Genomic DNA, 24,983 nt, shown 5'->3' on the forward strand with positions numbered 1-24,983 from the left:
TTGACATCCAAATCAAACTTAATACAATAGTTGAATTTTGAAGCAAGACGAATATTAATTAAGTTGATTATGAGTCTAACACCTTAACCACTCAGGCATCTTTTGTGTTTTTAAAGGATAAACACTTGCTGAGTTGAGTCTGAATATGGGAAACAATGTCAATTCTTTCAGCTTTGATCCAAACAAATTTCCATTGAGTGAAAGGTCAATTGATAACATCCAAATCAAAGACAAACTTCTACCAGGAGTGGGGATCGAACCCACGAGGACATATGTCCATTAGATCTTGAGTCTAACGCCTTAACCGCTCGGCCATCCTGGTGTATAGAGCACAAAATCAAGGGCCCAGTCAAAATGGAATAAGGAGCACACAGTCAGATCTTTTGGCTTTGATCCAGACAATATGTAAATAAAACTTGACTACATCCAAATCAAACTTTCTACCAGATGTAGGTTTCTTACCAACAAGAACATTTTTATTTCGATCATGAGTCTAACGCCTTTAACACACTGCCATCCAGGTGTTTCTAAAAGATTAACAAGAGCTGAGTCAAAATGGAAGAACTTGTCATAGTCATTTCTTTCAGATTTGATCCACGCTAAATGTAAATGAGTGAAAGGAGAGCTGTTTAAATCCAAAGTAAACTTTTTCCAGGAATGGGGTTGGTACCCACAAGAACATACTGTTCATTGAATTTTTATTCCAACGTCAAAACCACTCAGCCATCCTGGTGTAGATAAGATAGGATCAAGAGCCCAGTGAAATTGGAATGAGGAGCACACGGTCAGTTATTTTGGCTTTGAGCCAGACAATATCTAAATGAGACTTGTTGACATCCAAATCAAACTTAATACAATAATTGAATTTTGAAGCAAGACGAATATTAATTAAGTTGATTATGAGTCTAACACCTTAACCACTCAGGCATCTTTTGTGTTTTTAAAGGATAAACACTTGCTGAGTTGAGTCTGAATATGGGAAACAATGTCAATTCTTTCAGCTTTGATCCAAACAAATTTCCAATGAGTGAAAGGTCAATTGATAACATCCAAATCAAAGACAAACTTCTACCAGGAGTGGGGATCGAAGCCACGAGGACATATGTCCATTAGATCTTGAGTCTAACGCCTTAACCGCTCGGCCATCCTGGTGTAAAGAGCACAAAATCAAGGGCCCAGTCAAAATGGAATAAGGAGCACACAGTCAGATCTTTTGGCTTTGATCCAGACAATATGTAAATAAAACTTGACTACATCCAAATCAAACTTTCTACCAGATGTAGGTTTCTTACCAACAAGAACATTTTTATTTCGATCATGAGTCTAACGCCTTTAACACACTGCCATCCAGGTGTTTCTAAAAGATTAACAAGAGCTGAGTCAAAATGGAAGAACTTGTCATAGTCATTTCTTTCAGATTTGATCCACGCTAAATGTAAATGAGTGAAAGGAGAGCTGTTTACTTCCAAAGTAAACTTTTTCCAGGAATGGGGTTGGTACCCACAAGAACATACTGTTCATTGGATTTTTATTCCAACGTCAAAACCACTCAGCCATCCTGGTGTAAATGAAATACGATCAAGATCCCAGTGAAATAGGAATGAGGAGCACACAGTCAGTTATTTTGGCTTTGAGCCAGACAATATCTAAACGAGACATGTTGACATCCAAATCAAACTTAATACAAGAATGGGGTTTCGAAGGAAAATGAATAACAATTATGTTGATAATGACTCTAACACCCTAACCACTCAGCCATCTTTTGTGTTTTTAATGGATAAACACTTGCTGAGTCAAGTCGGAATATGGGAAACAACGTCAATTCTTTCAGCTTTGATCCAAACAAATTTCCAATGAGTGAAAGGTCAATTGACAACATCCAAATCAACAATAAACTTCTACCAGGAGTGGGGTTCGAACCCACGAGGACATATGTCCATTAGATCTTGAGCCTAACGCCTTAACCGCTCGGCCATCCTGGTGTAAAGAGCACAAAATCAAGGGCCCAGTCAAAATGGAATAAGGAGCACACAGTCAGATCTTTTGGCTTTGATCCAGACAATATGTAAATGAAACTTGATTACATCCAAATCAAACGTTCTACCAGATGAAGATTTCGAACCAACAAGAACATTTTAATTTCGATCATGAGTCTAACGCCTTTAACACACTGCCATCCACGTGTTTCTAAAAGATTAACAAGAGCTGATTCAAAATGGTAGATCTTGTCATAGTCATTTCTTTCAGATTTGATCCACACTAAATGTAAATGAGTGAAAGGAGGGCTGTTTACATCCAAAGTAAACTTTTTCCAGGAATGGGGTTGGTACCCACAAGAACATACTGTTCATTGAATTTTTATTCCAACGTCAAAACCACTCAGCCATCCTGGTGTAGATAAGATAGGATCAAGAGCCCAGTGAAATTGGAATGAGGAGCACACGGTCAGTTATTTTGGCTTTGAGCCAGACAATATCTAAATGAGACTTGTTGACATCCAAATCAAACTTAATACAATAATTGAATTTTGAAGCAAGACGAATATTAATTAAGTTGATTATGAGTCTAACACCTTAACCACTCAGGCATCTTTTGTGTTTTTAAAGGATAAACACTTGCTGAGTTGAGTCTGAATATGGGAAACAATGTCAATTCTTTCAGCTTTGATCCAAACAAATCTCCATTGAGTGAAAGGTCAATTGATAACATCCAAATCAAAGACAAACTTCTACCAGGAGTGGGGATCGAACCCACGAGGACATATGTCCATTAGATCTTGAGTCTAACGCCTTAACCGCTCGGCCATCCTGGTGTATAGAGCACAAAATCAAGGGCCCAGTCAAAATGGAATAAGGAGCACACAGTCAGATCTTTTGGCTTTGATCCAGACAATATGTAAATAAAACTTGACTACATCCAAATCAAACTTTCTACCAGATGTAGGTTTCTTACCAACAAGAACATTTTTATTTCGATCATGAGTCTAACGCCTTTAACACACTGCCATCCAGGTGTTTCTAAAAGATTAACAAGAGCTGAGTCAAAATGGAAGAACTTGTCATAGTCATTTCTTTCAGATTTGATCCACGCTAAATGTAAATGAGTGAAAGGAGAGCTGTTTACATCCAAAGTAAACTTTTTCCAGGAATGGGGTTGGTACCCACAAGAACATACTGTTCATTGGATTTTTATTCCAACGTCAAAACCACTCAGCCATCCTGGTGTAAATGAAATAGAATCAAGATCCCAGTGAAATAGGAATGAGGAGCACACAGTCAGTTATTTTGGCTTTGAGCCAGACAATATCTAAACGAGACATGTTGACATCCAAATCAAACTTAATACAAGAATGGGGTTTCGAAGGAAAATGAATAACAATGATGTTGATAATGACTCTAACACCCTAACGACTCAGCCATCTTTTGTGTTTTTAATGGATAAACACTTGCTGAGTCAAGTCGGAATATGGGAAACAACGTCAATTCTTTCAGCTTTGATCCAAACAAATTTCCAATGAGTGAAAGGACAATTGACAACCTCCAAATCAAAGAGAAACTTCTACCAGGAGTGGGGTTCGAAGCCACGAGGACATATGTCCATTGGATCTTAAGTCCAAAGCCTTAACCTCTCGGCCATCCTGGTGTAAAGAAGACAAAATCAAGGGCCCAGTCAAAATGGAATAAGGAGCACACAGTCAGATTTTTTTGGCTTTGATCCAGACAATATGTAAATGAAACTTGATTACATCCACATCAAACGTTCTACCAGATGTAGGTCTCGAACCAACAAGAACATTTTAATTTCAATCATGAGTCTAACGCCTTTAACACACTGCCATCCAGGTGTTTCTAAAAGATTAACAAGAGCTGAGTCAAAATGGAAGAACTTGTCATTGTCATTTCTTTCAGATTCGATCCACGCTAAATGTAAATGAGTGAAAGGAGGGTTGATTACATCCAAAGTAAACTTTTTCCAGGAATGGGGTTGGTACCCACAAGAACATACTGTTCATTTGACTTTAATTCCAATGTCTAAAACACTCAGCCATCCTTGTGTAGATAAGATACGATCAAGATCCCAGTGAAATTGGAATGAGGAGCACAGAGTCAGTTATTTTGGCTTTGAGCCAGACAATATCTAAACGAGACTTGTTGACATCCAAATCAAACTTAATACAAGAATGGGGTTTCGAAGCAAGACGAAAAATAATTAAGTTGATTATGAATCTAACACCTTAACCACTCAGGCATCTTTTGTGTTTTTAAAGGATAAACACTTGCTGAGTCAAGTCGGAATATGGGAAACAACGTCAATTCTTTCAGCTTTGATCCAAAAAAAATTCCAATGAGTGAAAGGACAATTGACAACCTCCAAATCAAAGAGAAACTTCTACCAGGAGTGGGGTTCGAAGCCATGAGGACATATATCCATTGGATCTTAAGTCCAACGCCTCAACCTCTCGGCCATCCTGGTGTAAAGAAGACAAAATCAAGGGCCCAGTCAAAATGGAATAAGGAGCACACAGTGAGATCTTTTGGCTTTGTAAATAATACTTGACTACATCCAAATCAAACTTTCTACCAGATGTAGGTTTCTTACCAACAAGAACATTTTTATTTCGATCATGAGTCTAACGCCTTTAACACACTGCCATCCAGGTGTTTCTAAAAGATTAACAAGAGCTGAGTCAAAATGGAAGAACTTGTCATAGTCATTTCTTTCAGATTTGATACATGCTAAATGTAAATGAGTGAAAGGAGGGCTGTTTACTTCCAAAGTAAACTTTTTCCAGGAATGGGGTTGGTACCCATGAGAACATACTGTTCATTGGATTTTTATTCCAATGTCTAAACCACTCAGCCATCCTGGTGTAGATTATATACGATCAAGAGCCCAGTGAAATTGGAATGAGGAGCACACAGTCAGTTATTTTGGCTTTGAGCCAGACAATATCTAAATGATACTTGTTGACATCCAAATCAAACTTAATACAAGAATTGGGTTTCGAAGAGAGACGAAAAATAATTATGTTGATTATGAATCTAACACCTTAACCACTCAGGCATCTTTTGTGTTTTTAAAGGATAAACACTTGCTGAGTCAAGTCGGAATATGGGAAACAACGTATATTCTTTCAGCTTTGATCCAAACAAATTTCCAATGAGTGAAAGGTCAATTGATAACATCCAAATCAAAGACTAACATCTACCAGGAGTGGGGATCAAAACCACTAGGACATACGTCCATTGGATCTTACGTCCAACGCCTTAACCTCTCGGCCATCCTGGTGTAAGGAACACAAAATCAAGGGCCCAGTCAAAATGGAATAAGGAGCACACAGTCAGATTTTTTGGCTTTGATCCAGACAATATGTAAATGAAACTTGATTACATCCAAATCAAACGTTCTACCAGATGTAGATTTCGAACCAACAAGAACATTTTAATTTCGATCATGAGTCTAACGCCTTTAACACACTGCCATCCAGGTGTTTCTAAAAGATTAACAAGAGCTGAGTCAAAATGGAAGAACTTGTCATAATCAATTCTTTCAGATTTGATCAACGCTAAATGTAAATGAGTGAAAGGAGGGTTGATTACATCTAAAGTAAACTTTTTCCAGGAATGGGGTTGGTACCCATGACAACATACTGTTCATTGGATTTTTAGTCCAATGTCTAAACCACTCAGCCATCCTGGTGTAGATGAGATACGATCAAGAGCCCAGTGAAATTGGAATGAGGAGCACACAGTCATTTTTTTTGGCTTTGAGCCAGACAATATCTAAACGAGACTTGTTGACATCCAAATCAAACTTAATACAAGAATGGGGTTTCGAAGCAAAAAGAATAACAATTAAGTTGATAATGACTCTAACACCCTAAGCACTCAGCCATCTTTTGTGTTTTTAATGGATAAACACTTGCTGAGTCAAGTCGGAATATGGGAAAGAACGTCAATTCTTTCAGCTTTGATCCAAACAAATTTCCAATGAGTGAAAGGTCAATTGATAACATCCAAATCAAAGAAAATTGTCTACCAGGAGTGGGGTTCGAACCCACGAGGACATAAGTCCATTAGATCTTGAGTCCAACGCCTTAACCTCTCGGCCATCCTGGTGTAAAAAACACAAAATCAAGAGCCCAGTCAAAATGAAATAAGGAGCACACAGTCAGGTCTTTTGGCTTTGATCCAGACAATATGTAAATGAAACTTGATTACATCCAAATCAAACGTTCTACCAGATGTAGGTCTCGAACCAACAAGAACATTTTAATTTCAATCATGAGTCTAACGCCTTTAACACAATGCCATCCAGGTGTTTCTAAAAGATTAACAAAAGCTGAGTCAAAATGGAAGAACTTGTCATAATCAATTCTTTCAGATTTGATCCACGCTAAATGTAAATGAGTGAAAAGAGGGTTGATTACATCTAGAGTAAACTTTTTCCAGGAATGGGGTTGGTACCCATGAGAACATACTGGTCATTGAATTTTTATTCCAATGTCTAAACCACTCAGCCATCCTGGTGTTGATAAGATACGATCAAGAGCCCAGTGAAATTGGAATGAGGAGCACACAGTGAGTTATTTTGGCTTTGAGCCAGACAATATCTAAATGAGACTTGTTGACATCCAAATCAAACTTAATACAAGAATTGGGTTTCGAAGCAAGACGATTAATAATTAAGTTGATAATGACTCTAACACCTTAACCACTCAGGCATCTTTTGTGTTTTTAAAGGATAAACACTCGCTGAGTCAAGTCGGAATAAGGGGAACAAAGTCAATTCTTTCAGCTTTGATCCAAACAAATTTCCAATGAGTGAAAGTACATTTGACAACATCCAAATCAAAGACAACTTCTACCAGGAGTGGGGTTTGAACCCACAATGACATATGTCCAATGGATCTTAAGTCCAACGCCTTAACCTCTCAGCCATCCTGGTGTACAGAGCACAAAATCAAGGGCCCAGTCAAAATGGAATTAGGAGCACACAGTGAGATCTTTTGGCTTTGATCCAGACAATATGTAAATGAAACTTGATTACATCCAAATCAAACGTTCTACCAGATGTAGGTCTCGAACCAACAAGAACATTTTAATTTCGATCATGAGTCTAATGCCTTTAACACACTGCCATCCAGGTGTTTCTAAAAGATTAACAAGAGCTGAGTCAAAATGGAAGAACTTGTCACAGTCATTTCTTTCAGATTTGATCCACGCTAAATGTAAATGAGTGAAAGGAGGGCTGATTACATGTAAAGTAAACTTTTTCCAGGAATGGGGTTGGTACCCATGAGAACATACTGTCCATTGGATTTTTATTCCAATGTCAAAACCACTCAGCCATCCAGGTGTAGATAAGATACGATCAAGATCCCAGTGAAATTCGAATGAGGAGCACACAGTCAGTTATTTTGGCTTTGAGCCAGACAATATCTAAACGAGACTTGTTGACATCCAAATCAAACTTAATACAAGAATGGGGTTTCGAAGCAAAAAGAATAACAATTAAGTTGATAATGACTCTAACACCCTAAGCACTCAGCCATCTTTTGTGTTTTTAATGGATAAACACTTGCTGAGTCAAGTCGGAATATGGGAAAGAACGTCAATTCTTTCAGCTTTGATCCAAACAAATTTCCAATGAGTGAAAGGTCAATTGATAACATCCAAATCAAAGACAAACTTCTACCAGGAGTGGGGATTGAACCCACGAGGACATAAGTCCATTAGATCTTCAGTCCAACGCCTTAACCGATCAGCCATCCTGGGGTAACGAGCAAAAAATCAAGGGCCCAGTCAAAATGGAATAAGGAGCACACAGTCATATCTATTTGGCTTTGATCCAGAAAATATGTAAATAAAACTTGACTACATCCAAATCAAACTTTCTACCATATGTAGGTTTCTTACCAACAAGAACATTTTAATTTCAATCATGAGTCTAACGCCTTTAACACAATGCCATCCAGGTGTTTCTAAAAGATTAACAAAAGCTGAGTCAAAATGGAAGAACTTGTCATAATCAATTCTTTCAGATTTGATCCACGCCAAATGTAAATGAGTGAAAAGAGGGTTGATTACATCTAGAGTAAACTTTTTCCAGGAATGGGGTTGGTACCCATGAGAACATACTGTTCATTGAATTTTTATTCCAATGTCTAAACCACTCAGACATCCTGGTGTAGATAAGATACGATCAAGAGCCCAGTGAAATTGGAATGAGGAGCACACAGTCAGTTATTTTGGCTTTGAGCCAGACAATATCTAAATGAGACTTGTTGACATCCAAATCAAACTTAATACAAGAATTGGGTTTCGAAGCAAGACCAATAATAATTAAGTTGATTATGACTCTAACACCTTAACCACTCAGGCATCTTTTGTGTTTTTAAAGGATAAACACTTGCTGAGTCGAGTCTGAATATTGGAAACAATGTCGATTCTTTCAGCTTTGATCCAAACAAACTTCCAATGAGTGAAAGGTCAAATGATAACATCCAAATCAAAGCCAAACTTCTACCAGGAGTGGGGATCGAACACACGAGGACATATGTCCATTAGATCTTGAGTCTAACGCCTTAACCGCTCGGCCATTCTGGTGTAAAGAGCACAAAATCAAGGGCCCAGTCAAAATGGAATAAGGAGCACACAGTCAGATCTTTTGGCTTTGATCCAGACAATATGTAAATGAAACTTGATTACATCCAAATCAAACGTTCTACCAGATGAAGATTTCGAACCAACAAGAACATTTTAATTTCGATCATGAGTCTAACGCCTTTAACACACTGCCATCCACGTGTTTCTAAAAGATTAACAAGAGCTGATTCAAAATGGTAGATCTTGTCATAGTCATTTCTTTCAGATTTGATCCACACTAAATGTAAATGAGTGAAAGGAGGGCTGTTTACATCCAAAGTAAACTTTTTCCATGGAATGGGGTTGGTACCCAGAAGAACATACTGTTCATTGAATTTTTATTCCAACGTCAAAACCACTCAGCCATCCTGGTGTAGATAAGATAGGATCAAGAGCCCAGTGAAATTGGAATGAGGAGCACACGGTCAGTTATTTTGGCTTTGTGCCAGACAATATCTAAATGAGACTTGTTGACATCCAAATCAAACTTAATACAATAATTGAATTTCGAAGCAAGACGAATATTAATTAAGTTGATTATGAGTCTAACACCTTAACCACTCAGGCATCTTTTGTGTTTTTAAAGGATAAACACTTGCTGAGTTGAATCTGAATATGGGAAACAATGTCAATTCTTTCAGCTTTGATACAAACAAATTTCCAATGAGTGAAAGGTCAATTGATAACATCCAAATCAAAGACAAACTTCTACCAGGAGTGGGGATCGAACCCACGAGGTCATATGTCCATTAGATCTTGAGTCTAACGCCTTAACTGCTCGGCCATCCTGGTGTATAGAGCACAAAATCAAGGGCCCAGTCAAAATGGAATAAGGAGCACACAGTCAGATCTTTTGGCTTTGATCCAGACAATATGTAAATAAAACTTGACTACATCCAAATCAAACTTTCTACCAGATGTAGGTTTCTTACCAACAAGAACATTTTTATTTCGATCATGAGTCTAACGCCTTTAACACACTGCCATCCAGGTGTTTCTAAAAGATTAACAAGAGCTGAGTCAAAATGGAAGAACTTGTCATAGTCATTTCTTTCAGATTTGATCCACGCTAAATGTAAATGAGTGAAAGGAGAGCTGTTTACATCCAAAGTAAACTTTTTCCAGGAATGGGGTTGGTACCCACAAGAACATACTGTTCATTGGATTTTTATTCCAACGTCAAAACCACTCAGCCATCCTGGTGTAAATGAAATACAATCAAGATCCCAGTGAAATAGGAATGAGGAGCACACAGTCAGTTATTTTGGCTTTGAGCCAGACAATATCTAAACGAGACATGTTGACATCCAAATCAAACTTAATACAAGAATGGGGTTTCGAAGGAAAATGAATAACAATTATGTTGATAATGACTCTAACACCCTAACCACTCAGCCATCTTTTGTGTTTTTAATGGATAAACACTTGCTGAGTCAAGTCGGAATATGGGAAACAACGTCAATTCTTTCAGCTTTGATCCAAACAAATTTCCAATGAGTGAAAGGTCAATTGACAACATCCAAATCAACAATAAACTTCTACCAGGAGTGGGGTTCGAACCCACGAGGACATATGTCCATTAGATCTTGAGTCTAACGCCTTAACCGCTCGGCCATCCTGGTGTAAAGAGCACAAAATCAAGGGCCCAGTCAAAATGGAATAAGGAGCACACAGTCAGATCTTTTGGCTTTGATCCAGAAAATATGTAAATAAAACTTGACTACATCCAAATCAAACTTTCTACCAGATGTAGGTTTCTTACCAACAAGAACATTTTTATTTCGATCATGAGTCTAACGCCTTTAACACACTGCCATCCACGTGTTTCTAAAAGATTAACAAGAGCTGATTCAAAATGGTAGATCTTGTCATAGTCATTTCTTTCAGATTTGATCCACACTAAATGTAAATGAGTGAAAGGAGGGCTGTTTACATCCAAAGTAAACTTTTTCCAGGAATGGGGTTGGTACCCACAAGAAATTACTGTTCATTGAATTTTTATTCCAACGTCAAAACCACTCAGCCATCCTGGTGTAGATAAGATCGGATCAAGAGCCCAGTGAAATTGGAATGAGGAGCACACGGTCAGTTATTTTGGCTTTGAGCCAGACAATATCTAAATGAGACTTGTTGACATCCAAATCAAACTTAATACAATAATTGAATTTCGAAGCAAGACGAATATTAATTAAGTTGATTATGAGTCTAACACCTTAACCACTCAGGCATCTTTTGTGTTTTTAAAGGATAAACACTTGCTGAGTTGACTCTGAATATGGGAAACAATGTCATTTCTTTCAGCTTTGATCCAAACAAATTTCCAATGAGTGAAAGGTCAATTGATACCTTCCAAATCAAAGACAAACTTCTACCAGGAGTGGGGATCGAACCCACGAGGACATATGTCCATTAGATCTTGAGTCTAACGCCTTAACCGCTCGGCCATCCTGGTGTACAGAGCACAAAATCAAGGGCCCAGTCAAAATGGAATAAGGAGCACACAGTCAGATCTTTTGGCTTTGATCCAGAAAATATGTAAATAAAACTTGACTACATCCAAATCAAACTTTCTACCAGATGTAGGTTTCTTACCAACAAGAACATTTTTATTTCGATCATGAGTCTAACGCCTTTAACACACTGCCATCCACGTGTTTCTAAAAGATTAACAAGAGCTGATTCAAAATGGTAGATCTTGTCATAGTCATTTCTTTCAGATTTGATCCACACTAAATGTAAATGAGTGAAAGGAGGGCTGTTTACATCCAAAGTAAACTTTTTCCAGGAATGGGGTTGGTACCCACAAGAAATTACTGTTCATTGAATTTTTATTCCAACGTCAAAACCACTCAGCCATCCTGGTGTAGATAAGATCGGATCAAGAGCCCAGTGAAATTGGAATGAGGAGCACACGGTCAGTTATTTTGGCTTTGAGCCAGACAATATCTAAATGAGACTTGTTGACATCCAAATCAAACTTAATACAATAATTGAATTTCGAAGCAAGACGAATATTAATTAAGTTGATTATGAGTCTAACACCTTAACCACTCAGGCATCTTTTGTGTTTTTAAAGGATAAACACTTGCTGAGTTGAGTCTGAATATGGGAAACAATGTCATTTCTTTCAGCTTTGATCCAAACAAATTTCCAATGAGTGAAAGGTCAATTGATACCTTCCAAATCAAAGACAAACTTCTACCAGGAGTGGGGATCGAACCCACGAGGACATATGTCCATTAGATCTTGAGTCTAACGCCTTAACCGCTCGGCCATCCTGGTGTACAGAGCACAAAATCAAGGGCCCAGTCAAAATGGAATAAGGAGCACACAGTCAGATCTTTTGGCTTTGATCCAGAAAATATGTAAATAAAACTTGACTACATCCAAATCAAACTTTCTACCAGATGTAGGTTTCTTACCAACAAGAACATTTTTATTTCGATCATGAGTCTAACGCCTTTAACACACTGCCATCCACGTGTTACTAAAAGATTAACAAGAGCTGATTCAAAATGGTAGATCTTGTCATAGTCATTTCTTTCAGATTTGATCCACACTAAATGTAAATGAGTGAAAGGAGGGCTGTTTACATCCAAAGTAAACTTTTTCCAGGAATGGGGTTGGTACCCTCAAGAACATACTGTTCATTGAATTTTTATTCCAACGTCAAAACCACTCAGCCATCCTGGTGTCGATAAGATAGGATCAAGAGCCCAGTGAAATTGGAATGAGGAGCACACGGTCAGTTATTTTGGCTTTGAGCCAGACAATATCTAAATGAGACTTGTTGACATCCAAATCAAACTTAATACAATAATTGAATTTTGAAGCAAGACGAATATTAATTAAGTTGATTATGAGTCTAACACCTTAACCACTCAGGCATCTTTTGTGTTTTTAAAGGATAAACACTTGCTGAGTTGAGTCTGAATATGGGAAACAATGTCAATTCTTTCAGCTTTGATCCAAACAAATTTCCAATGAGTGAAAGGTCAATTGATAACATCCAAATCAAAGACAAACTTCTACCAGGAGTGGGGATCGAAGCCACAAGGACATATGTCCATTAGATCTTGAGTCTAACGCCTTAACCGCTCGGCCATCCTGGTGTAAAGAGCACAAAATCAAGGGCCCAGTCAAAATGGAATAAGGAGCACACAGTCAGATCTTTTGGCTTTGATCCAGACAATATGTAAATAAAACTTGACTACATCCAAATCAAACTTTCTACCAGATGTAGGTTTCTTACCAACAAGAACATTTTTATTTCGATCATGAGTCTAACGCCTTTAACACACTGCCATCCAGGTGTTTCTAAAAGATTAACAAGAGCTGAGTCAAAATGGAAGAACTTGTCATAGTCATTTCTTTCAGATTTGATACACGCTAAATGTAAATGAGTGAAAGGAGAGCTGTTTACATCCAAAGTAAACTTTTTCCAGGAATGGGGTTGGTACCCACAAGAACATACTGTTCATTGGATTTTTATTCCAACGTCAAAACCACTCAGCCATCCTGGTGTAAATGAAATACGATCAAGATCCCAGTGAAATAGGAATGAGGAGCACACAGTCAGTTATTTTGGCTTTGAGCCAGACAATATCTAAACGAGACATGTTGACATCCAAATCAAACTTAATACAAGAATGGGGTTTCGAAGGAAAAAGAATAACAATTATGTTGATAATGACTCTAACACCCTAACCACTCAGCCATCTTTTGTGTTTTTAATGGATAAACACTTGCTGAGTCAAGTCGGAATATGGGAAACAACGTCAATTCTTTCAGCTTTGATCCAAACAAATTTCCAATGAGTGAAAGGTCAATTGACAACATCCAAATCAACAATAAACTTCTACCAGGAGTGGGGTTCGAACCCACGAGGACATATGTCCATTAGATCTTGAGCCTAACGCCTTAACCGCTCGGCCATCCTGGTGTAAAGAGCACAAAATCAAGGGCCCAGTCAAAATGGAATAAGGAGCACACAGTCAGATCTTTTGGCTTTGATCCAGACAATATGTAAATGAAACTTGATTACATCCAAATCAAACGTTCTACCAGATGAAGATTTCGAACCAACAAGAACATTTTAATTTCGATCATGAGTCTAACGCCTTTAACACACTGCCATCCACGTGTTTCTAAAAGATTAACAAGAGCTGATTCAAAATGGTAGATCTTGTCATAGTCATTTCTTTCAGATTTGATCCACACTAAATGTAAATGAGTGAAAGGAGGGCTGTTTACATCCAAAGTAAACTTTTTCCAGGAATGGGGTTGGTACCCACAAGAACATACTGTTCATTGAATTTTTATTCCAACGTCAAAACCACTCAGCCATCCTGGTGTAGATAAGATAGGATCAAGAGCCCAGTGAAATTGGAATGAGGAGCACACGGTCAGTTATTTTGGCTTTGAGCCAGACAATATCTAAATGAGACTTGTTGACATCCAAATCAAACTTAATACAATAATTGAATTTTGAAGCAAGACGAATATTAATTAAGTTGATTATGAGTCTAACACCTTAACCACTCAGGCATCTTTTGTGTTTTTAAAGGATAAACACTTGCTGAGTTGAGTCTGAATATGGGAAACAATGTCAATTCTTTCAGCTTTGATCCAAACAAATTTCCATTGAGTGAAAGGTCAATTGATAACATCCAAATCAAAGACAAACTTCTACCAGGAGTGGGGATCGAACCCACGAGGACATATGTCCATTAGATCTTGAGTCTAACGCCTTAACCGCTCGGCCATCCTGGTGTATAGAGCACAAAATCAAGGGCCCAGTCAAAATGGAATAAGGAGCACACAGTCAGATCTTTTGGCTTTGATCCAGACAATATGTAAATAAAACTTGACTACATCCAAATCAAACTTTCTACCAGATGTAGGTTTCTTACCAACAAGAACATTTTTATTTCGATCATGAGTCTAACGCCTTTAACACACTGCCATCCAGGTGTTTCTAAAAGATTAACAAGAGCTGAGTCAAAATGGAAGAACTTGTCATAGTCATTTCTTTCAGATTTGATCCACGCTAAATGTAAATGAGTGAAAGGAGAGCTGTTTAAATCCAAAGTAAACTTTTTCCAGGAATGGGGTTGGTACCCACAAGAACATACTGTTCATTGAATTTTTATTCCAACGTCAAAACCACTCAGCCATCCTGGTGTAGATAAGATAGGATCAAGAGCCCAGTGAAATTGGAATGAGGAGCACACGGTCAGTTATTTTGGCTTTGAGCCAGACAATATCTAAATGAGACTTGTTGACATCCAAATCAAACTTAATACAATAATTGAATTTTGAAGCAAGACGAATATTAATTAAGTTGATTATGAGTCTAACACCTTAACCACTCAGGCATCTTTTGTGTTTTTAAAGGATAAACACTTGCTGAGTTGAGTCTGAATATGGGAAACAATGTCAATTCTTTCAGCTTTGATCCAAACAAATTTCCAATGAGTGAAAGGTCAATTGATAACATCCAAATCAAAGACAAACTTCTACCAGGAGTGGGGATCGAAGCCACGAGGACATATGTCCATTAGATCTTGAGTCTAACGCCTTAACCGCTCGGCCATCCTGGTGTAAAGAGCACAAAATCAAGGGCCCAGTCAAAATGGAATAAGGAGCACACAGTCAGATCTTTTGGCTTTGATCCAGACAATATGTAAATAAAACTTGACTACATCCAAATCAAACTTTCTACCAGATGTAGGTTTCTTACCAACAAGAACATTTTTATTTCGATCATGAGTCTAACGCCTTTAACACACTGCCATCCAGGTGTTTCTAAAAGATTAACAAGAGCTGAGTCAAAATGGAAGAACTTGTCATAGTCATTTCTTTCAGATTTGATCCACGCTAAATGTAAATGAGTGAAAGGAGAGCTGTTTACTTCCAAAGTAAACTTTTTCCAGGAATGGGGTTGGTACCCACAAGAACATACTGTTCATTGGATTTTTATTCCAACGTCAAAACCACTCAGCCATCCTGGTGTAAATGAAATACGATCAAGATCCCAGTGAAATAGGAATGAGGAGCACACAGTCAGTTATTTTGGCTTTGAGCCAGACAATATCTAAACGAGACATGTTGACATCCAAATCAAACTTAATACAAGAATGGGGTTTCGAAGGAAAAAGAATAACAATTATGTTGATAATGACTCTAACACCCTAACCACTCAGCCATCTTTTGTGTTTTTAATGGATAAACACTTGCTGAGTCAAGTCGGAATATGGGAAACAACGTCAATTCTTTCAGCTTTGATCCAAACAAATTTCCAATGAGTGAAAGGTCAATTGACAACATCCAAATCAACAATAAACTTCTACCAGGAGTGGGGTTCGAACCCACGAGGACATATGTCCATTAGATCTTGAGCCTAACGCCTTAACCGCTCGGCCATCCTGGTGTAAAGAGCACAAAATCAAGGGCCCAGTCAAAATGGAATAAGGAGCACACAGTCAGATCTTTTGGCTTTGATCCAGACAATATGTAAATGAAACTTGATTACATCCAAATCAAACGTTCTACCAGATGAAGATTTCGAACCAACAAGAACATTTTAATTTCGATCATGAGTCTAACGCCTTTAACACACTGCCATCCACGTGTTTCTAAAAGATTAACAAGAGCTGATTCAAAATGGTAGATCTTGTCATAGTCATTTCTTTCAGATTTGATCCACACTAAATGTAAATGAGTGAAAGGAGGGCTGTTTACATCCAAAGTAAACTTTTTCCAGGAATGGGGTTGGTACCCACAAGAACATACTGTTCATTGAATTTTTATTCCAACGTCAAAACCACTCAGCCATCCTGGTGTAGATAAGATAGGATCAAGAGCCCAGTGAAATTGGAATGAGGAGCACACGGTCAGTTATTTTGGCTTTGAGCCAGACAATATCTAAATGAGACTTGTTGACATCCAAATCAAACTTAATACAATAATTGAATTTTGAAGCAAGACGAATATTAATTAAGTTGATTATGAGTCTAACACCTTAACCACTCAGGCATCTTTTGTGTTTTTAAAGGATAAACACTTGCTGAGTTGAGTCTGAATATGGGAAACAATGTCAATTCTTTCAGCTTTGATCCAAACAAATCTCCATTGAGTGAAAGGTCAATTGATAACATCCAAATCAAAGACAAACTTCTACCAGGAGTGGGGATCGAACCCACGAGGACATATGTCCATTAGATCTTGAGTCTAACGCCTTAACCGCTCGGCCATCCTGGTGTATAGAGCACAAAATCAAGGGCCCAGTCAAAATGGAATAAGGAGCACACAGTCAGATCTTTTGGCTTTGATCCAGACAATATGTAAATAAAACTTGACTACATCCAAATCAAACTTTCTACCAGATGTAGGTTTCTTACCAACAAGAACATTTTTATTTCGATCATGAGTCTAACGCCTTTAACACACTGCCATCCAGGTGTTTCTAAAAGATTAACAAGAGCTGAGTCAAAATGGAAGAACTTGTCATAGTCATTTCTTTCAGATTTGATCCACGCTAAATGTAAATGAGTGAAAGGAGAGCTGTTTACATCCAAAGTAAACTTTTTCCAGGAATGGGGTTGGTACCCACAAGAACATACTGTTCATTGGATTTTTATTCCAACGTCAAAACCACTCAGCCATCCTGGTGTAAATGAAATAGAATCAAGATCCCAGTGAAATAGGAATGAGGAGCACACAGTCAGTTATTTTGGCTTTGAGCCAGACAATATCTAAACGAGACATGTTGACATCCAAATCAAACTTAATACAAGAATGGGGTTTCGAAGGAAAATGAATAACAATGATGTTGATAATGACTCTAACACCCTAACGACTCAGCCATCTTTTGTGTTTTTAATGGATAAACACTTGCTGAGTCAAGTCGGAATATGGGAAACAACGTCAATTCTTTCAGCTTTGATCCAAACAAATTTCCAATGAGTGAAAGGTCAATTGACAACATCCAAATCAACAATAAACTTCTACCAGGAGTGGGGTTCGAACCCACAAGGACATATGTCCATTAGATCTTGAGTCTAACGCCTTAACCGCTCGGCCATCCTGGTGTACAGAGCACAAAATCAAGGGCCCAGTCAAAATGGAATAAGGAGCACACAGTCAGATCTTTTGGCTTTGATCCAGAAAATATCTAAATAAAACTTGACTACATCCAAATCAAACTTTCTACCAGATGTAGGTTTCTTACCAACAAGAACATTTTTATTTCGATCATGAGTCTAACGCCTTTAACACACTGCCATCCACGTGTTTCTAAAAGATTAACAAGAGCTGATTCAAAATGGTAGATCTTGTCATAGTCATTTCTTTCAGATTTGATCCACACTAAATGTAAATGAGTGAAAGGAGGGCTGTTTACATCCAAAGTAAACTTTTTCCAGGAATGGGGTTGGTACCCACAAGAACATACTGTTCATTGAATTTTTATTCCAACGTCAAAACCACTCAGCCATCCTGGTGTAGATAAGATAGGATCAAGAGCCCAGTGAAATTGGAATGAGGAGCACACGGTCAGTTATTTTGGCTTTGAGCCAGACAATATCTAAATGAGACTTGTTGACATCCAAATCAAACTTAATACAATAATTGAATTTTGAAGCAAGACGAATATTAATTAAGTTGATTATGAGTCTAACACCTTAACCACTCAGGCATCTTTTGTGTTTTTAAAGGATAAACACTTGCTGAGTTGAGTCTGAATATGGGAAACAATGTCAATTCTTTCAGCTTTGATCCAAACAAATTTCCAATGAGTGAAAGGTCAATTGATAACATCCAAATCAAAGACAAACTTCTACCAGGAGTGGGGATCGAACCCACGAGGACATATGTCCATTAGATCTTGAGTCTAACGCCTTAACCGCTCGGCCATCCTGGTGTAAAGAGCACAAAATCAAGGGCCCAGTCAAAATGGAATAACGAGCACACAGTCAGATCTTTTGGCTTTGATCCAGACAATATGTAAATAAAACTTGACTACATCCAAATCAAACTTTCTACCAGATGTAGGTTTCTTACCAACAAGAACATTTTTATTTCGATCATGAGTCTAACGCCTTTAACACACTGCCATCCAGGTGTTTCTAAAAGATTAACAAGAGCTGAGTCAAAATGGAAGAACTTGTCATAGTCATTTCTTTCAGATTTGATCCACGCTAAATGTAAATGAGTGAAAGGAGAGCTGTTTACATCCAAAGTAAACTTTTTCCAGGAATGGGGTTGGTACCCACAAGAACATACTGTTCATTGAATTTTTATTCCAACGTCAAAACCACTCAGCCATCCTGGTGTAGATAAGATCGGATCAAGAGCCCAGTGAAATTGGAATGAGGAGCACACGGTCAGTTATTTTGGCTTTGAGCCAGACAATATCTAAATGAGACTTGTTGACATCCAAATCAAACTTAATACAATAATTGAATTTCGAAGCAAGACGAATATTAATTAAGTTGATTATGAGTCTAACACCTTAACCACTCAGGCATCTTTTGTGTTTTTAAAGGATAAACACTTGCTGAGTTGAGTCTGAATATGGGAAACAATGTCATTTCTTTCAGCTTTGATCCAAACAAATTTCCAATGAGTGAAAGGTCAATTGATACCATCCAAATCAAAGACAAACTTCTACCAGGAGTGTGGATCGAACCCACGAGGACATATGTCCATTAGATCTTGAGTCTAACGCCTTAACCGCTCGGCCATCCTGGTGTACAGAGCACAAAATCAAGGGCCCAGTCAAAATGGAATAAGGAGCACACAGTCAGATCTTTTGGCTTTGATCCAGAAAATATGTAAATAAAACTTGACTACATCCAAATCAAACTTTCTACCAGATGTAGGTTTCTTACCAACAAGAACATTTTTATTTCGATCATGAGTCTAACGCCTTTAACACACTGCCATCCACGTGTTTCTAAAAGATTAACAAGAGCTGATTCAAAATGGTAGATCTTGTCATAGTCATTTCTTTCAGATTTGATCCACACTAAATGTAAATGAGTGAAAGGAGGGCTGTTTACATCCAAAGTAAACTTTTTCCAGGAATGGGGTTGGTACCCACAAGAACATACTGTTCATTGAATTTTTATTCCAACGTCAAAACCACTCAGCCATCCTGGTGTAAATGAAATACGATCAAGATCCCAGTGAAATAGGAATGAGGAGCACACAGTCAGTTATTTTGGCTTTGAGCCAGACAATATCTAAACGAGACATGTTGACATCCAAATCAAACTTAATACAAGAATGGGGTTTCGAAGGAAAAAGAATAACAATTATGTTGATAATGACTCTAACACCCTACCCACTCAGCCATCTTTTGTGTTTTTAATGGATAAACACTTGCTGAGTCAAGTCGGAATATGGGAAACAACGTCAATTCTTTCAGCTTTGATCCAAACAAATTTCCAATGAGTGAAAGGTCAATTGACAACATCCAAATCAACAATAAACTTCTACCAGGAGTGGGGTTCGAACCCACGAGGACATATGTCCATTAGATCTTGAGTCTAACGCCTTAACCGCTCGGCCATCCTGGTGTAAAGAGCACAAAATCAAGGGCCCAGTCAAAATGGAATAAGGAGCACACAGTCAGATCTTTTGGCTTTGATCCAGACAATATGTAAATGAAACTTGATTACATCCAAATCAAACGTTCTACCAGATGAAGATTTCGAACCAACAAGAACATTTTAATTTCGATCATGAGTCTAACGCCTTTAACACACTGCCATCCACGTGTTTCTAAAAGATTAACAAGAGCTGATTCAAAATGGTAGATCTTGTCATAGTCATTTCTTTCAGATTTGATCCACACTAAATGTAAATGAGTGAAAGGAGGGCTGTTTACATCCAAAGTAAACTTTTTCCAGGAATGGGGTTGGTACCCACAAGAACATACTGTTCATTGAATTTTTATTCTAACGTCAAAACCACTCAGCCATCCTGGTGTAGATAAGATAGGATCAAGAGCCCAGTGAAATTGGAATGAGGAGCACACGGTCAGTTATTTTGGCTTTGAGCCAGACAATATCTAAATGAGACTTGTTGACATCCAAATCAAACTTAATACAATAATTGAATTTTGAAGCAAGACGAATATTAATTAAGTTGATTATGAGTCTAACACCTTAACCACTCAGGCATCTTTTGTGTTTTTAAAGGATAAACACTTGCTGAGTTGAGTCTGAATATGGGAAACAATGTCAATTCTTTCAGCTTTGATCCAAACAAATTTCCATTGAGTGAAAGGTCAATTGATAACATCCAAATCAAAGACAAACTTCTACCAGGAGTGGGGATCGAACCCACGAGGACATATGTCCATTAGATCTTGAGTCTAACGCCTTAACCGCTCGGCCATCCTGGTGTATAGAGCACAAAATCAAGGGCCCAGTCAAAATGGAATAAGGAGCACACAGTCAGATCTTTTGGCTTTGATCCAGACAATATGTAAATAAAACTTGACTACATCCAAATCAAACTTTCTACCAGATGTAGGTTTCTTACCAACAAGAACATTTTTATTTCGATCATGAGTCTAACGCCTTTAACACACTGCCATCCAGGTGTTTCTAAAAGATTAACAAGAGCTGAGTCAAAATGGAAGAACTTGTCATAGTCATTTCTTTCAGATTTGATCCACGCTAAATGTAAATGAGTGAAAGGAGAGCTGTTTACATCCAAAGTAAACTTTTTCCAGGAATGGGGTTGGTACCCACAAGAACATACTGTTCATTGGATTTTTATTCCAACGTCAAAACCACTCAGCCATCCTGGTGTAAATGAAATACAATCAAGATCCCAGTGAAATAGGAATGAGGAGCACACAGTCAGTTATTTTGGCTTTGAGCCAGACAATATCTAAACGAGACATGTTGACATCCAAATCAAACTTAATACAAGAATGGGGTTTCGAAGGAAAATGAATAAGAATTATGTTGATAATGACTCTAACACCCTAACCACTCAGCCATCTTTTGTGTTTTTAATGGATAAACACTTGCTGAGTCAAGTCGGAATATGGGAAACAACGTCAATTCTTTCAGCTTTGATCCAAACAAATTTCCAATGAGTGAAAGGTCAATTGACAACATCCAAATCAACAATAAACTTCTACCAGGAGTGGGGTTCGAACCCACAAGGACATATGTCCATTAGATCTTGAGTCTAACGCCTTAACCGCTCGGCCATCCTGGTGTAAAGAGCACAAAATCAAGGGCCCAGTCAAAATGGAATAAGGAGCACACAGTCAGATCTTTTGGCTTTGATCCAGAAAATATGTAAATAAAACTTGACTACATCCAAATCAAACTTTCTACCAGATGTAGGTTTCTTACCAACAAGAACATTTTTATTTCGATCATGAGTCTAACGCCTTTAACACACTGCCATCCACGTGTTTCTAAAAGATTAACAAGAGCTGATTCAAAATGGTAGATCTTGTCATAGTCATTTCTTTCAGATTTGATCCACACTAAATGTAAATGAGTGAAAGGAGGGCTGTTTACATCCAAAGTAAACTTTTTCCAGGAATGGGGTTGGTACCCACAAGAACATACTGTTCATTGAATTTTTATTCCAACGTCAAAACCACTCAGCCATCCTGGTGTAGATAAGATCGGATCAAGAGCCCAGTGAAATTGGAATGAGGAGCACACGGTCAGTTATTTTGGCTTTGAGCCAGACAATATCTAAATGAGACTTGTTGACATCCAAATCAAACTTAATACAATAATTGAATTTCGAAGCAAGACGAATATTAATTAAGTTGATTATGAGTCTAACACCTTAACCACTCAGGCATCTTTTGTGTTTTTAAAGGATAAACACTTGCTGAGTTGAGTCTGAATATGGGAAACAATGTCATTTCTTTCAGCTTTGATCCAAACAAATTTCCAATGAGTGAAAGGTCAATTGATACCATCCAAATCAAAGACAAACTTCTACCAGGAGTGTGGATCGAACCCACGAGGACATATGTCCATTAGATCTTGAGTCTAACGCCTTAACCGCTCGGCCATCCTGGTGTACAGATCACAAAATCAAGGGCCCAGTCAAAATGGAATAAGGAGCACACAGTCAGATCTTTTGGCTTTGATCCAGAAAATATGTAAATAAAACTTGACTACATCCAAATCAAACTTTCTACCAGATGTAGGTTTCTTACCAACAAGAACATTTTTATTTCGATCATGAGTCTAACGCCTTTAACACACTGCCATCCACGTGTTTCTAAAAGATTAACAAGAGCTGATTCAAAATGGTAGATCTTGTCATAGTCATTTCTTTCAGATTTGATCCACACTAAATGTAAATGAGTGAAAGGAGGGCTGTTTACATCCAAAGTAAACTTTTTCCAGGAATGGGGTTGGTACCCACAAGAACATACTGTTCATTGAATTTTTATTCCAACGTCAAAACCACTCAGCCATCCTGGTGTAAATGAAATACGATCAAGATCCCAGTGAAATAGGAATGAGGAGCACACAGTCAGTTATTTTGGCTTTGAGCCAGACAATATCTAAACGAGACATGTTGACATCCAAATCAAACTTAATACAAGAATGGGGTTTCGAAGGAAAAAGAATAACAATTATGTTGATAATGACTCTAACACCCTACCCACTCAGCCATCTTTTGTGTTTTTAATGGATAAACACTTGCTGAGTCAAGTCGGAATATGGGAAACAACGTCAATTCTTTCAGCTTTGATCCAAACAAATTTCCAATGAGTGAAAGGTCAATTGACAACATCCAAATCAACAATAAACTTCTACCAGGAGTGGGGTTCGAACCCACGAGGACATATGTCCATTAGATCTTGAGTCTAACGCCTTAACCGCTCGGCCATCCTGGTGTAAAGAGCACAAAATCAAGGGCCCAGTCAAAATGGAATAAGGAGCACACAGTCAGATCTTTTGGGCTTTGATCCAGACAATATGTAAATGAAACTTGATTACATCCAAATCAAACGTTCTACCAGATGAAGATTTCGAACCAACAAGAACATTTTAATTTCGATCATGAGTCTAACGCCTTAAACACACTGCCATACAGGTGTTTCTAAAAGATTAACAAGAGCTGATTCAAAATGGTAGATCTTGTCATAGTCATTTCTTTCAGATTTGATCCACACTAAATGTAAATGAGTGAAAGGAGGGCTGTTTACATCCAAAGTAAACTTTTTCCAGGAATGGGGTTGGTAACCACAAGAACATACTGTTCATTGGACTTTAATTCCAATGTCTAAACCACTCAGCCATCCTGGTGTAAATAGAGTACGATCAAGAGCCCAGTGAAATTGGAATGAGGAGCAAACAGTCAGTTTTTTTGGCTTTGAGCCAGACAATATCTAAACGAGACTTGTTGACATCCAAATCAAACTTAATACAAGAATTGGGTTTCGAAGCAAGACGAATAATAATTAAGTTGATTATGACTCTAACACCTTAACCACTCAGGCATCTTTTGTGTTTTTAAAGGATAAACACTTGCTGAGTCAAGTCGGAATATGGGAAACAATGTCAATTCTTTCAGCTTTGATCCAAACAAATTTCCAATGAGTGAAAGGTCAATTGATAACATCCAAATCAAAGACAAACTTCTACCAGGAGTGGGGATCGAACCCACGAGGACATATGTCCATTAGATCTTGAGTCCAACGCCTTAACCGCTCGGCCATCCTGGTGTAACGAGCACAAAATCAAGGGCCCAGTCAAAATGGAATAAGGAGCACACAGTCAGATCTTTTGGCTTTGATCCAGAAAATATGTAAATAAAACTTGACTACATCCAAATCAAACTTTCTACCAGATGTAGGTTTCTTACCAACAAGAACATTTTTATTTCGATCATGAGTCTAACGCCTTTAACACACTGCCATCCACGTGTTTCTAAAAGATTAACAAGAGCTGATTCAAAATGGTAGATCTTGTCATAGTCATTTCTTTCAGATTTGATCCACACTAAATGTAAATGAGTGAAAGGAGGGCTGTTTACATCCAAAGTAAACTTTTTCCAGGAATGGGGTTGGTACCCACAAGAACATACTGTTCATTGAATTTTTATTCCAACGTCAAAACCACTCAGCCATCCTGGTGTAGATAAGATAGGATCAAGAGCCCAGTGAAATTGGAATGAGGAGCACACGGTCAGTTATTTTGGCTTTGAGCCAGACAATATCTAAATGAGACTTGTTGACATCCAAATCAAACTTAATACAATAATTGAATTTCGAAGCAAGACGAATATTAATTAAGTTGATTATGAGTCTAACACCTTAACCACTCA

General features: G+C 37.9%; 28 non-coding genes across 28 annotated transcripts; all 28 read right to left on the bottom strand.

The window, feature by feature from the left end:
* Window positions 1-239: 239 nt before the first annotated feature.
* On the bottom strand, window positions 240-322 carry trnal-caa (transfer RNA leucine (anticodon CAA)). Its single transcript has one exon. It is a non-coding gene; the product is annotated as a tRNA-Leu (tRNA).
* A 747-nt stretch (window positions 323-1,069) lies between these two features.
* Window positions 1,070-1,152, bottom strand: trnal-caa (transfer RNA leucine (anticodon CAA)). Its single transcript has one exon. It is a non-coding gene; the product is annotated as a tRNA-Leu (tRNA).
* Window positions 1,153-1,899: 747 nt separating this feature from the next.
* Window positions 1,900-1,982, bottom strand: trnal-caa (transfer RNA leucine (anticodon CAA)). The gene has a single exon. It is a non-coding gene; the product is annotated as a tRNA-Leu (tRNA).
* A 747-nt stretch (window positions 1,983-2,729) lies between these two features.
* On the bottom strand, window positions 2,730-2,812 carry trnal-caa (transfer RNA leucine (anticodon CAA)). Its single transcript has one exon. It is a non-coding gene; the product is annotated as a tRNA-Leu (tRNA).
* A 747-nt stretch (window positions 2,813-3,559) lies between these two features.
* Window positions 3,560-3,642, bottom strand: trnal-uaa (transfer RNA leucine (anticodon UAA)). The gene has a single exon. It is a non-coding gene; the product is annotated as a tRNA-Leu (tRNA).
* A 2,394-nt stretch (window positions 3,643-6,036) lies between these two features.
* trnal-caa (transfer RNA leucine (anticodon CAA)) lies at window positions 6,037-6,119 on the bottom strand. The gene has a single exon. It is a non-coding gene; the product is annotated as a tRNA-Leu (tRNA).
* A 746-nt stretch (window positions 6,120-6,865) lies between these two features.
* On the bottom strand, window positions 6,866-6,948 carry trnal-uaa (transfer RNA leucine (anticodon UAA)). The gene has a single exon. It is a non-coding gene; the product is annotated as a tRNA-Leu (tRNA).
* A 747-nt stretch (window positions 6,949-7,695) lies between these two features.
* On the bottom strand, window positions 7,696-7,778 carry trnal-caa (transfer RNA leucine (anticodon CAA)). The gene has a single exon. It is a non-coding gene; the product is annotated as a tRNA-Phe (tRNA).
* A 748-nt stretch (window positions 7,779-8,526) lies between these two features.
* On the bottom strand, window positions 8,527-8,609 carry trnal-uaa (transfer RNA leucine (anticodon UAA)). The gene has a single exon. It is a non-coding gene; the product is annotated as a tRNA-Leu (tRNA).
* Window positions 8,610-9,357: 748 nt separating this feature from the next.
* Window positions 9,358-9,440, bottom strand: trnal-caa (transfer RNA leucine (anticodon CAA)). Its single transcript has one exon. It is a non-coding gene; the product is annotated as a tRNA-Leu (tRNA).
* A 747-nt stretch (window positions 9,441-10,187) lies between these two features.
* trnal-uaa (transfer RNA leucine (anticodon UAA)) lies at window positions 10,188-10,270 on the bottom strand. Its single transcript has one exon. It is a non-coding gene; the product is annotated as a tRNA-Leu (tRNA).
* Window positions 10,271-11,017: 747 nt separating this feature from the next.
* Window positions 11,018-11,100, bottom strand: trnal-uaa (transfer RNA leucine (anticodon UAA)). Its single transcript has one exon. It is a non-coding gene; the product is annotated as a tRNA-Leu (tRNA).
* A 747-nt stretch (window positions 11,101-11,847) lies between these two features.
* On the bottom strand, window positions 11,848-11,930 carry trnal-caa (transfer RNA leucine (anticodon CAA)). The gene has a single exon. It is a non-coding gene; the product is annotated as a tRNA-Leu (tRNA).
* A 747-nt stretch (window positions 11,931-12,677) lies between these two features.
* trnal-uaa (transfer RNA leucine (anticodon UAA)) lies at window positions 12,678-12,760 on the bottom strand. Its single transcript has one exon. It is a non-coding gene; the product is annotated as a tRNA-Leu (tRNA).
* Window positions 12,761-13,507: 747 nt separating this feature from the next.
* On the bottom strand, window positions 13,508-13,590 carry trnal-caa (transfer RNA leucine (anticodon CAA)). Its single transcript has one exon. It is a non-coding gene; the product is annotated as a tRNA-Leu (tRNA).
* A 747-nt stretch (window positions 13,591-14,337) lies between these two features.
* On the bottom strand, window positions 14,338-14,420 carry trnal-caa (transfer RNA leucine (anticodon CAA)). The gene has a single exon. It is a non-coding gene; the product is annotated as a tRNA-Leu (tRNA).
* Window positions 14,421-15,167: 747 nt separating this feature from the next.
* On the bottom strand, window positions 15,168-15,250 carry trnal-uaa (transfer RNA leucine (anticodon UAA)). The gene has a single exon. It is a non-coding gene; the product is annotated as a tRNA-Leu (tRNA).
* A 747-nt stretch (window positions 15,251-15,997) lies between these two features.
* Window positions 15,998-16,080, bottom strand: trnal-caa (transfer RNA leucine (anticodon CAA)). The gene has a single exon. It is a non-coding gene; the product is annotated as a tRNA-Leu (tRNA).
* Window positions 16,081-16,827: 747 nt separating this feature from the next.
* Window positions 16,828-16,910, bottom strand: trnal-uaa (transfer RNA leucine (anticodon UAA)). Its single transcript has one exon. It is a non-coding gene; the product is annotated as a tRNA-Leu (tRNA).
* A 747-nt stretch (window positions 16,911-17,657) lies between these two features.
* Window positions 17,658-17,740, bottom strand: trnal-uaa (transfer RNA leucine (anticodon UAA)). The gene has a single exon. It is a non-coding gene; the product is annotated as a tRNA-Leu (tRNA).
* Window positions 17,741-18,487: 747 nt separating this feature from the next.
* On the bottom strand, window positions 18,488-18,570 carry trnal-uaa (transfer RNA leucine (anticodon UAA)). Its single transcript has one exon. It is a non-coding gene; the product is annotated as a tRNA-Leu (tRNA).
* A 747-nt stretch (window positions 18,571-19,317) lies between these two features.
* Window positions 19,318-19,400, bottom strand: trnal-uaa (transfer RNA leucine (anticodon UAA)). The gene has a single exon. It is a non-coding gene; the product is annotated as a tRNA-Leu (tRNA).
* A 747-nt stretch (window positions 19,401-20,147) lies between these two features.
* Window positions 20,148-20,230, bottom strand: trnal-caa (transfer RNA leucine (anticodon CAA)). The gene has a single exon. It is a non-coding gene; the product is annotated as a tRNA-Leu (tRNA).
* A 747-nt stretch (window positions 20,231-20,977) lies between these two features.
* Window positions 20,978-21,060, bottom strand: trnal-uaa (transfer RNA leucine (anticodon UAA)). Its single transcript has one exon. It is a non-coding gene; the product is annotated as a tRNA-Leu (tRNA).
* A 747-nt stretch (window positions 21,061-21,807) lies between these two features.
* trnal-caa (transfer RNA leucine (anticodon CAA)) lies at window positions 21,808-21,890 on the bottom strand. Its single transcript has one exon. It is a non-coding gene; the product is annotated as a tRNA-Leu (tRNA).
* Window positions 21,891-22,637: 747 nt separating this feature from the next.
* trnal-uaa (transfer RNA leucine (anticodon UAA)) lies at window positions 22,638-22,720 on the bottom strand. The gene has a single exon. It is a non-coding gene; the product is annotated as a tRNA-Leu (tRNA).
* A 747-nt stretch (window positions 22,721-23,467) lies between these two features.
* On the bottom strand, window positions 23,468-23,550 carry trnal-caa (transfer RNA leucine (anticodon CAA)). Its single transcript has one exon. It is a non-coding gene; the product is annotated as a tRNA-Leu (tRNA).
* A 748-nt stretch (window positions 23,551-24,298) lies between these two features.
* Window positions 24,299-24,381, bottom strand: trnal-uaa (transfer RNA leucine (anticodon UAA)). The gene has a single exon. It is a non-coding gene; the product is annotated as a tRNA-Leu (tRNA).
* Window positions 24,382-24,983: the final 602 nt, after the last annotated feature.

The sequence above is a fragment of the Salmo salar genome, chromosome 27 (genome assembly GCF_965601325.2).
Source record: "Salmo salar chromosome 27, fSalSal1, whole genome shotgun sequence".
NCBI lineage: Eukaryota > Metazoa > Chordata > Actinopteri > Salmoniformes > Salmonidae > Salmo > Salmo salar.